Source organism: Vitis riparia, chromosome 14 (assembly GCF_004353265.1).
Source record: "Vitis riparia cultivar Riparia Gloire de Montpellier isolate 1030 chromosome 14, EGFV_Vit.rip_1.0, whole genome shotgun sequence".
NCBI lineage: Eukaryota > Viridiplantae > Streptophyta > Magnoliopsida > Vitales > Vitaceae > Vitis > Vitis riparia.
Window position 1 is genome coordinate 19,839,563 of NC_048444.1, and position 10,559 is coordinate 19,850,121.

Consider the following 10,559-nt stretch of genomic DNA (forward strand, 5'->3'; position numbering starts at 1 on the left):
TTCCACCTTTTATGCTACTACTTTGTCTCTCACTACTAATTTTGAAACCCTTACCATTCAACTTTGTAAAAATCATAGTCGAACCATCTATAGATTAAGAGTCGAGCATATTTCTTCAATCTTCTTTTGCTAGTATTATCGAAAATACTTCATTCAAAGAAGGCAAATACTAATTCCCTAGAACTTGCATTTAGACTTGATTAAACTCCATTTTCTCATTTTCTATGAATTTTTGTAACATCACAACATCCTCATTACACTTTATTTTAATTTTTGATAATAGTCTAATTCAAGCTATAATCCTTTCATATGTTGTAATACTCAATAAATGAGAGTGTACCTTGTTAGGTGGCAAATATTTTATTATTAATTCCATAAATCTAGGTTGTGTCTTGCATCTTAGAGTAGGTTTATCAAATTACCTCCCAAATCTCCATAGTAGTTGTAAGAAACATGCAAGTTCCACTAATTTTAAGCTAAATAAAATTTCAAAGCCAAGAAATGATCATAAAATATTCCACATCCCATATTCCAAACTTCAAATCATCTAGGCTTGGTCCAATCCCAATCAAATGACTTAGCTCCCCTTTTCTTTTTAGTCACTGGTTGTGACCAGTATAGTTCCTACCGTTCAATAGATGCATGGCTTCAAGATTTTGGAGTTCTCCCATTAACTGGTTCTACTGAATTTCAGTGGTTAGAGTAGGAATATTGATTTTAAATGTCTCAAAGATATTCCAAGGGTATAAGGCAAGAAAAGTTGGCTATGAAGGCTATATAATATTTCTAAGGAATTTCACAACAATAAAGGTGGTAGAATAATTAAATTAATTTCTTAGAGAGTATGCTTTGACACTATGTGGGAAAAATATGATAATTTTTATTATCCAAAAAGAATAATTGGTACAACCTTTATATACAAAATAAATGAGCTAATGTAGGAAACTTTTACCATTTTATCAATCCCTATAAATCCTATCAATTTGCATAAATCAGGGTATAGGGAAACCCTAGATTGCTCCATTCCCACGCCCTTGGATCATTGAGGTGCATGTAATCTTATCCTAGGCTCTCTAAATCTATCATACAATGGAAACTATGCATTCAAAACCAAAATAGATACCATAGATACAAAGAAAAGTCACATACCTCTTATTCGGATGTTCCCGGATCAATTCTTATTAGTGTAAAATACTCCAAAACCATAAATGATATTGTAAACTCATTCCTCTTTCACCTTATGACTTATCCTTGAGTCTAGGCACAAAGATAGTGGAGATCTCTAGGTTAGAGCTAGGGTTTTCTCTCTTTGATTAAATGGAGAGGCAACAAAACTGAAGTCCTAACCTTTAAGAGGGGTATTTATAAGCTTCCTACCAAGATTAAGTGACTTGAGCCCACTATAAGCTATCTAGCCTAAAAAGGTTGTTAATTGATTAACTAACTTAATAGGGTTCTAATTAATCAATTAGCTCAATTTAGATATATCGTTCACTTACCTTGTGTAATTACTAAAACGCTCTTATGCGCACAAGTGAACTGAAAACTCATTCAACCCTCATAAATCATGTCATCAAAGTATATGAGCTCAAGCGGGGACCACTAGGACCCATAGGAAGTACTAGCTCTCTTAGAATCTAATTATGAAGTTGACTTAATATCCAATTATAGAGAGTCAATTGCACTCTCGTACTCTATGTATATTACAACGAGACATCAAGTGCTCAGGTTTGTGCCCTACTATCTATTATATAAAGTCTACTTATGAACTGGTCATCTGTTATCTAACAAGGTGAAAACTATCAACCTTTTAAGACAACCTATACCATCCTTAAGTTACAAATCCTCCTATAATGTGATCAAATAACATACTTAACTTACTAAGAGAATATGTCAAATTTCACTAAAGGAATTATTGTGGGTCTATAGATTTCATGATCACACATCCTTAGAATCACCTAAGGTGACATACTATTTCAAAGTCCATGAGATATCATGGTGCTTGTATTAAAAATACCTATTACGTACTACCAGCTTCTATCAACAGTGACCAAATCCATAGGGAATATATGATCCCTTTAGGATCTCACCCATAAGTCAAAGTCACTACTAACTTTGGCATAAACTCAATATTCTCTTAAGGTTAATAGACAATACAATGTAATAGCTTGATGAATTCATGACTACCTGATAGTCTTTTGTCATGATTCAACATAACTCATATCCAATGTGTAACCACACCCACTAGTGCACTTATCATGAGAACCTTAACCCGATGGCTAAGATCGACCATTCCTCCAATTAAGAATTGGTGCACTACAATATCAAATAGATTATCTAAGTCCAAGAATTGATTGTGAACAAATCATTTACTTACAAGGAACCCATGACTTGGATCTTCCGTGCAACTCTTAATGCACTTAAATCATATAAAATATAAAAGATGTTATGTCAAAATGCTCATAAAGTATAATGCATGGAATAAGGATAGATAAAAGTAAACCTGCAATATCATTAAATTAATAATGAGTTCCAAATCTGTTACATTATGTCATGCTTTTAAAGGCTTTTAAAGGCTTTATCTTAATATTTTCTCATTAGTTCTCAAAGCCTTATGTCATCAATGCATACTAGATACTCATTTGAAACATATGTTATCCCTATGACCATTAATGACTCTCCCTGTCAATGTCATGGTGAAGAAAGGTATCAGATTCTCTATAGAATTTATCTTTTCTAATTGTTACGTCGCCCCTCAAAACTATCTCAACACTTTGGAACATAAGCACATAATCTATCATTCTCTTAAGATACTTGAATATATTTTGACAATTGTCCAACGTTCTAGATCTAGATTTGATTGATATCTACTTACAATACCTATAATAAAGTAAATATTCGATCTAACACATAACATTGCCTACATAAGGTTACCCATCACTAAAGCATAAGGTATTGCTTTACACGATCTTTATCCTCGGATGTCTAAGGACATAGATCTTGAGAAAGGGCAGCTTTAAATCTAGAGGATAGCAAACCTTTCTTAGAGTCATGCATAATGCACTTTACCAAATGCTTATAATGTAAGCAACATAACATAGTTTTACTATTTTTGTAGTCCTAAATATTCTTAAACCCAAGAATATATTGCACCTTTTTTTGTAGATTTCCAACTATAACTGAGTATATAACTAATCTTGATTGATGGCAATATCTCTACATCATTCCCAATAAGTGGATTATCATCAGTCTACAAGATCTTAAAACATCACCATGCTTCCCTATGCTTTCTTGTATACACACAACTATTTATTATGAAAATGCTAATTATTAATATAACCATTCAAAAACAATATCTTGATATCCTATTGTCATATCTCATAAATGAGATACACAACAATGGATAAGAGTACTCTAATGGATTTGAGTATGACTACTGGTGAAAAGGTTTCTTATAGTTAAAACTATATTTTAAACAATAACCTTTAGCTACAACCTAACCACATAAATCTTAATATTTCCATTTCCTTTGTTTCTCTTGTAGACCAACTTAGACCTATGGGTTTTATCCCTTCAAGTGCTTCTACAAGAACCTAAACTACATTAGAATCATAAGGATTCTAACTATCCTTTCATATCTCCTTGCCAAGTTACGAGCACCAACATGCTCATTGCTTTATCATAATTTGTGAGATATAAACCTCTCACTATAATGAGGTACTGGTGTGCTAGAAGTAATGGGAATGATATGTCTCTATACTTTTGGATCCATAATATCTTGTGCATTGTGGGACTATCTTCTAATGTTCTCCAATTCCTTGTCTTACTGCATATCATATAGTTTTTATCAGAAATCTGGTATTTGTAACACCAAACACCTTTTGATAATCCCGAGTATAATGTAATAACCTCAAAATCCTCTTAAATATCTTATAAACTAATATACCTCTTACCTTGCTTCCAATTATTCTACCTTTGTGTTCAACATGAGGGTTGGACACTCCTTTATGTGAATATATTGTAAACAAAGTTTACACATGTCCACATCTCTCTGGAAGTTAAAGGTACCAACTTAGTAATGGATGTAAGATACGGATTCCAAGGAATATCCCAAATGGATGTAGGAAGTGATGAGAAACCAATCATCAATCTCACTATATCCATCAAAGTTTGATTCTTCTTTCATTACTCCATTATGTAATGGAGTCCTAGGTATACACAATTGGATATAATCCTATGCTCCTACGGAAAGAATTGAACCTACTAGACACACCACCTCGATCTAATCGAAGTGCATTGATATGTTTACTCAATAGGTTATCCGATTCCACCCTAAATTCAATAAATGTATTCAAGGCATCAGATTTCCCATGTACTAGCTACACATATCCAAACCTAGAGTATTCATCAATGAAAGTGATAAAGTACCCATACCCTCCCATGTATGAACAATATGTTTACTCAATAGGTTATCTGATTCCACCCTAAATTCAATAAATGTATTCAAGGCATCAGATTTCCCATGTACTAGCTACACAGATCCAAACCTAAAGTAGTCATCAATGAAAGTGATGAAGTACCTATACCCTCTCATGTATGAACAATAAAAGGTCCACACACATTAGTATGCACTAACTTCAAACATTCATTGGTTCTATGTCCTTTAGAAATAAAATGGTCTCCTAGTCATTTTATCATCTATACAGGATTTGTAAAATGAAAGATCCTTTGGAGTAAAAAAAAAAAGTCCAACTTAACCAGTTTTTGGATTCTATTTAGATTAACATGACCTAAGTTTTAGAAGTCAAATATTTGATTAGTGCTAGGTTGTTTATTGTTGAGATATGATTATTCTTATTACTTAACAAATTGATAATGGAATCTTACATAAAAAGGTAATACCTTTCACTAGCCTACGCAACTAACCTTACAACTAAAGTTAAGGTAAGTACAATATCATCATGTAACCTTCTTACTTATTAAAAACTTTGTAAAGAATTACAAATAATGAGTTTGGAATGAACCCACCACTATTTATTCAACAATGATTATATGATGTGTACTTGTCTATCCTTAGGTAGTTCGAACATTCCTTTTTCAATATCCTTAAGGGTTACAAAGGAATCACCACCCTTGAGTTTTTCCACTCATTCATTTTCCTTAACTTTCCTTATTTGGTGTTGTTATTCTTCTTCTTGGTAGAAGACTTTGAAGAACCTCTAACTTCCATATGAACTCCCTTTCAATCTTTGAGAATCGTCTTATCCATCCCATAGGAATCTATTAAGAACTCTAAGATCACATGAATCTTGGTGTTCATAATAATCCTAAGGGAAACTTGTCCAATTAACCTACCCTTATCACCAAATAATGTTTGCAATTTTAAAGAGAATATCATAAACCATGGCAATAGGCGTGTGTTGCTTTTGCAACACATTATCCAAAGCCTCATGTATGAGGCACTTGGTCTTCTTATCCATCTTATGCCACATTTGATATGTTTCTCTTTCTTTTGCTAGGTTTGCTTAAAGGAAATAACAAACGATACCTAAATTAGCTTATATGCAACTAATACTATACTAGATTAACCTATAACTTGGTCCAATTCAAAAATGAGATTAGAGGTGACTAGGTGAAAGACATGATATCCATAACGAATAAAATAATTTCATGTATTAATAAAGTAAATTGAGCATTCAAGGCTTATTTGTAATTAATTTAGAAAAAATATAGTGCTCTCAAACTGCATATTTGTAACATATCCTAGTATCATAAGGATCAAGCCTACTTTAGGCAGGTCATGATTCTTATTAATGGGGTAGAAATGCTCTCTAATTAATCAATCCTATTAAAACTTTAAAAGGTATCCTAAGGCATTGATCAACATACCTTTATGTTGAACCCTTAACCCATGCAAGTGGGACCACTTTGGGTGATTCTACCACTTCATGTCTAAGTTAAGTTTGTAACCAAGATCATCGACATCAATGTTACTAAGTGAAAAGCTTCATCTTTAGGATTGATTACTCCCAAATATATATAGTCTCATCCAACAAGATAGTCCATATCCCTTTAATCCTTAGGTCATCCCATCTTTAGGATTGTGATGGGTCCAAAATCAAGGTGGGCTTGATCTTGGAGGCTATGGGCTTACCTATGGCCTTTCCCACTTAATATTTAGAAATAATTAAGAGCTTTAAAAACTTTATTAATTACTTTGATGAATAAATTATCTTCTTCGGGAATGTCCAAAAATATTTATTTCTTAATTGGAAACCTAGTGTAAAGAAGAATGTCCATGATAGTATTTTATCCAAAAATGAATTTTGATAAAAGGTTTACTCTCAAATTTTAAGATCTATTTTCATAAAAATTCTCCTCCACACAATTCTAATTAATAAATATTTTATCTAGGAAATAAATTTCAAAGAAAATTGTTTCCATCAAAGTACTATATATCCTTTTAATAATCTTTAAAGATAAATTATTTCTATTGAAAATTTTACAAATATATTTATTTTTTCAAATTGGAAACTCTAGTATAATAAGGAAATTATCAATTTATGAAATTTTGAAAATCTTGAGAGTACCTTATCCATTAAAGGAATTTTTACTTCTCATATTCAAAAATCCTCATAACATTTACTTTTCTTATCTCTACGCCTTTTCAATTTAATAAATACTCTTAGACATGGAATCCAATTTTCATAATAATATATTCTATTAAATACCACAAAAAACAAGCCTTTAGTAATTTCCTTAATGGATAAAATATTATCTATGAAAACCCTTCCAAAAATGTTTAGTTTCCAAAAGGAAATTACTAAAACAGTTTTTATGACACCTTGATTTTGGAAAACTTCCTAAAAACATTTTTGATAAGAATGCCTATAATAAATACGCAAAAACTGCCTATCAATTGTCACTAGTGCTCAAGTGCCTAAAATATTTGTAGGGTCGCTAGATACAACTTCAACCATTGGAAAGAGCACTCAATAGCTCGAGTTGCTTGAGCATTTGAAGCACTTGAGTGTTGTGCCCGCTCGAGCACTAATCTAAGCACTCAAGCACTGCAACCTGCAACTGCACACTCAAAAGCTTTCTTCAACCTTTTCCAACAACTTTTCCACCTAAAAACTCACATTTTTATACGACTTTTTACACCATGGATGTAGTTGAGTGTATGAAATCTTCAATCTCGAGGAGAAGGAGAACCTAGAGAACCACTTATCTATAACCAAAAGAATAGTTTGAAAAAGAAAAACAAATTTTTTAGCAACAATCAATTTAAACAAATAGTTGTGAAAAGAATATTCTCATGAAAATTTATTTTGATAAGAATATCCAAAATATTTTATTTCATGCCATATGCAATAAAAAAAAAATACATAAAATAATAAATAAGGAAATAATAATAAAATAAATATTCCCCATGACCTTAAGGGATCCTATCATAGATTTTGACCATTTTAATTTGGAATATCAAACATCCAAATTTACCAAAATCCTCTACAACCAAAAATAGGTTAAAAAAAAGAAAAAGAAAAACCATATAATAAATACCCAAAAAACTATCTACCAGCCATCACTAGCACTTGAGTATCCAAAATTTCTAAAGGGTCAGTGGATACAACTTCGATTGTTAGAAGGTTGGCTCAACGCTCAAGCCGTTAGAACGCTTGAAGTGCTTGAGCGGCTAACAACCTACAACTATGCACCTGAAAGCTTTCTTCAACCTTTTTTCAACAACTTTTCCACCTAAAAACTCACCCTTTTAGACTACTTATTACACCATGGATGTCATTGAATGTATGGAACCTACAATCTCAAGGGGAAAAAAAGCCTGAAAAACCACTTATCCATAACTAAAAGAATAGTTCAAAAAAAAAAATTAGCAACAACCAATTTAAACAAATAACTTTGGAAATAATCTTCTTATGAAAATTTATTTTCTATTAGAGTATCCAAAATATTTCATTTCATGCCATACATGCAATAAGCAAAAAAAAAAAAAAAAAAAAACATAAAATAATAAATAGGGAAATAATAATAAAATAAATATTTTCCATGGCCTTAAGGGATCTTATTACAGATTTTGGTAATCTCAATTTGGAATATCAAACATCCAAATTTACCAAAATCCTTTACAACCAAAAATAGGGTTAAAAAAAACTATAGTAAATACCTAAAAACCGCCTATTGATCGTTACTAGTGCTAGAGTGCCCAAAATTTTTAAAGAGTTATTGGATACAACTTCAACCATTGGAAGGAGCGCTCAATTGCTCGAGCAGCTAGAGCATTTGAAGCCTTAAGCATTGCACCTCCTCAAACGCTAATCTAAGCACTCAAGTGCTACAACCTAAAACTACGCACCCAAAAGCTTTCTTCATCATTTTTCTAACAACTTTTCCACTAGAAACTCTTTTTTTTTTTTTTAATGATTTTTGCACCATGGACGTCTTTGAATGTATGGAACCTTCAATCTCCACTTTTAGGTCCCCATAAATGGATAAAACTTGACTTTTACATATGAGAAAAACCTGTGTTCCTTCAAAACGAAGTTTACAATCCAACAATGAACAAAGTATGATTTTTATACACAACCAAAAAAAATCCTATGGTTCTAACCATGGAGCTTACAACCCCATCTAGAGATAGAAAAAAAAAATCAAACATTTGATCATAATTATAATCATCATATTAACATCCAAAACCATTCATTCATCCATTTAGGCCATAGGATGACTAAACATACCCTATAATAACATGTGAGCACACCCTAGAATAGATCTAATATGCAAAATCCTAACCTAAGGCTTTGATAGTAGTTGTAAGGAAACCTTGGAATGCTTTGTTCCCAGGCCTTGGATCGCTTTGTTCCCAGGCCCTAGATCGCTTTGTTCTCAGGCCCTAGATCACTTTGTTCCTAGGCCCTAGATCATTAGGGTACATGTAATCCTATTCTAAGCTCTCTAAATCTATCACACAATGGAAACTAAACATTCAAAACCAATATAAATACCATAAATCCAATAAAAGTCACATAATTATGATCCAAATATTTCTAGATCAATTCTTGTCGATATAAAATACTCTAAAATCGTATATGACCTTGTATACTTAGTTGTCTTCCACCCGATGACTCCTCCTTAAGTCTAGGCACAAAGATAGTGGAGATTTCTAAGTTAAAGACAAGGGTTTCTCACTTTGGATTGAAAGAAGAGACATTAAGACTAAAACCCTAACCCCTAAGAAGGGTATTTATAGGTTTCCTACTGAACTTAAGTGACTTGAGCTCGTTATGGGCTTGGGTCACTATAGACCCACATTTTTCACGTATGTACCCACTTGACGACGAAATTAGTTTTCTAAGTGAAAATTTGATTTTTTATTTATTTATTTTTAAAAAGAAAAATTAAATAAGAAATAAGACCTTAAAAATAACTTTTTATTTTTAGAAAAGCGTGTATTTGAAAACCTGAGTCTAAGTTTGAAGGTTAGGTTACCTATCAAGAATGTATCATAAAGGTAGCACCCCTCTAAGCCCTGAAAAACATGTCTCTACTAACTAAGTTGAGGCAAACATGACAATTGATCAATAAATCATGGATACCAAAGAAAACAATGGTGATTTTGTCTAAATCTAAACAAACATGTTATTCATATCAAAATAATCATATCCAAAGAATCACTCACATAAGAAAAGGATATTGGCGTGCCTGAGCTGCAAACCAAAGCACTTTCATGAAACATTAAAGTTTAGTTTGACAAAAATAACATACAACATGTATTTCATCTCAATCAAGGAATCAAACAATAAATCAATGAGACAATATCAAACATAAAGATGTTCACATACAAAGTAAGCATATTTATAGAGTTAAGAGGTAAGAAGGTGAGATGTACCTGGATAGCATACACAGTTTATAATGCACTTACATATAGCTAGATGAGTTAGTTTACAAGCAATGATGATTAGTGGAAAAATAACATGGTTAAAAACTCTAAATGTTACATGATATATATACAACTTAAATGAAATGTCAAGAAACCCAAAGTAATGGCAACTATCATGTAGGATATACATACAAACTCATTGCTAAAGTTAAACTATGTACAAGATAGCTAAAATACCAAAATGAGTGTCTAAATCATATTAAGCAGCAAAGGGTAGAAAGTTGCATTCACTCGAAAAATCCTAAACAAATATCTAAAAACATTATTTCAACATGGGAAAAATCATACAACATCCTCATTATGTTTAATTATAGAACACAAGCCAAAACCAAGTCAAGATATGTCAAAATAATAAAGCAAGCACTGTATAAGAACTCTAGTATGCAGTCAGAACAGGAAGGTTCACAAAACAAATCCTAAAAGAATTCTATAATAAGAATTTAATTACACAAAAAATCATAAAATCTCTAATATGTGTCTAGATTATCATCCAATTAGCCAAACAATTTATTGAAGCCTCATTTAATCTCAGTTCACAAAAACATCCAAAAGTCCAAAACAAGACAAAATTCCATGACATGCATAAATCAAATTAATTAAC